Source organism: Cynoglossus semilaevis, chromosome 6 (genome assembly GCF_000523025.1).
Source record: "Cynoglossus semilaevis isolate Cse_v1.0 chromosome 6, Cse_v1.0, whole genome shotgun sequence".
Classification (NCBI taxonomy): domain Eukaryota; kingdom Metazoa; phylum Chordata; class Actinopteri; order Pleuronectiformes; family Cynoglossidae; genus Cynoglossus; species Cynoglossus semilaevis.
The window spans coordinates 8,288,877-8,290,840 of record NC_024312.1 but is presented as its reverse complement, the minus strand read 5'-3'; positions in this window follow the sequence as shown (position 1 = coordinate 8,290,840).

Sequence of the window (1,964 nt, the reverse complement as noted above, 5' to 3'; positions counted from 1 at the left end):
CCACACGGACTTCAACCAACAACTTCGCTCATACACATAAAAGTATAAATAAAGTAAAATAGAAAAAAAATCTAATTTGGAAAAGATACCTTGGACGTTAAATCACATTCTTTCTGGCTGCAATGAAGTTAATTCATCAAGTGATAGAAAATTCACTGCTAACAATTTTGATTATCATCATTTAGGCCAATTATCAAGTAAATACCAAGCGTCCTCTGATGGTCTGGGGATTTTCTGCTTATCCACGTTTTTATGAAATATCTTTGGTTGCTTGAACTGTTGGTCAACAATTTTGTGGCCTTCTTACAAAACGTTGCAACTGAAACCCTAGGTTCATCTGTGAATATCTGACATGTCGTATCATCATATGGTAGTTCAAACATCATCTCCAAGACAGAAACTCAACTTAACAAAACAGGACGCAGCACTTTTACAGACCTCTACTTCTCATTCTTTCCATTTCATTCATAAACATTTTCCCTAAACTCCTTTCAAGTATTTTATAATAAATATTTGTCTATGTTGAAAACTAGGATGCCATCTAAACCAGAGTTTTCCAAACTTTTTTTCTGGGGACCCATATTTTAAAAGTCAAAAATCAGACAGAGGATTCAGTCATCCCACAGCCTGACAACTTGAGGACAACTTTTCTAAGGAAACCAATAACTCCTCCAAGCTGACGAAGTCAACATGTAGTTAATCTTTACACACGCAAAAACACAGAACGTGTTCGGAATTTCTTAAATTAACTGTCGGTGGATATAAGTAGCATCCAGGTAGGAAAACCAAAAAACCCACTCCAAGCCATTGTATCCATCCTTTAGAGGTGCACAGAGCACATTTGGTTTCTAATTTTCACCAAGTGTGCAGTTTCCATGACAACAATGGTAATTCAATTATTCTTAGCCCTGTGTAGAAATTGTAAATTACAAAGACTTGGACTGAGACTTCACCTAAGTGGATGCACGATCACAACAATCCTCTCCCTAAAATAACCCCCCTAAAACAACCGCCGCTTGAATAAATATCCATGGGAGTAGAAATAGTGAAATTGTATAAAATGTATTCTTGGGGGAAAAAATCTTTATCAAAGAGAAAAGATGAAATAAATCAAAGTTAAGCTCAACACAAAGTAGTGAGCGCTGGTCAGAGCAATCTTCTCCGACTGCTGGGTTGATTATAAATCTTTATCTGCATGGTTTTGGTTTGACTGTCTACATGTGGGGTGGATGGGGTTGACATGCACTGTCCCACAGTCCCTCCCACTGGGTCTGGCATTCAGGTACAACTCCCTCCCTCCCTGTATAAAACTTCTCATGTTAGCAGTGTAAACTTCAGATTTCAAGTCATGGTAAACTCTTTACTGCTTTGAAACAAATCCACTTTATTCTACCTGATACACAACACACGACTGTGTGCAAAAAACCCCCCAAAAAACCAACCCTAATCTAATACAAGAAAGAGCTTGAGGTAAGTAACTTTTTCCACATTTTTAATTATATAATAATTAGAAAATTGCTGCTAAAGACAAATTTCATAACAATGGGAAATGACTTAAAGTTGGAATTAATTGTATGTAATTGTAATCTCTATAATTATAGAGAGTATTTGTTAGTAGTGGTGGATTCTTAATGACTTTTCATACAACATTATCAAATTGTTATCAACAAATTGCCATTTAAACATCCTGTTGCAACAGATGGAAATACTGATCCAGTACAGTCATGATTAAAACTCCAACAAGTCATGACAAGTTTTTTTAAGCAAAATTGCCTTGAATCTGTTTCTGCAACTTTTGTTTCCACAGCTTCCAGCTAAAAATGAGACTGACCGTGCATACCTTCATCTGCTGCTGTGTCCTCGTCATCGTCCTGCCAGTGGTGAAAGGTGCAACTGGGGAAGTCAAGAGAAAAAGGTGAGAATCCCTTAAAGTCCATGCATATATTTTATATGTGAGTGAAGTA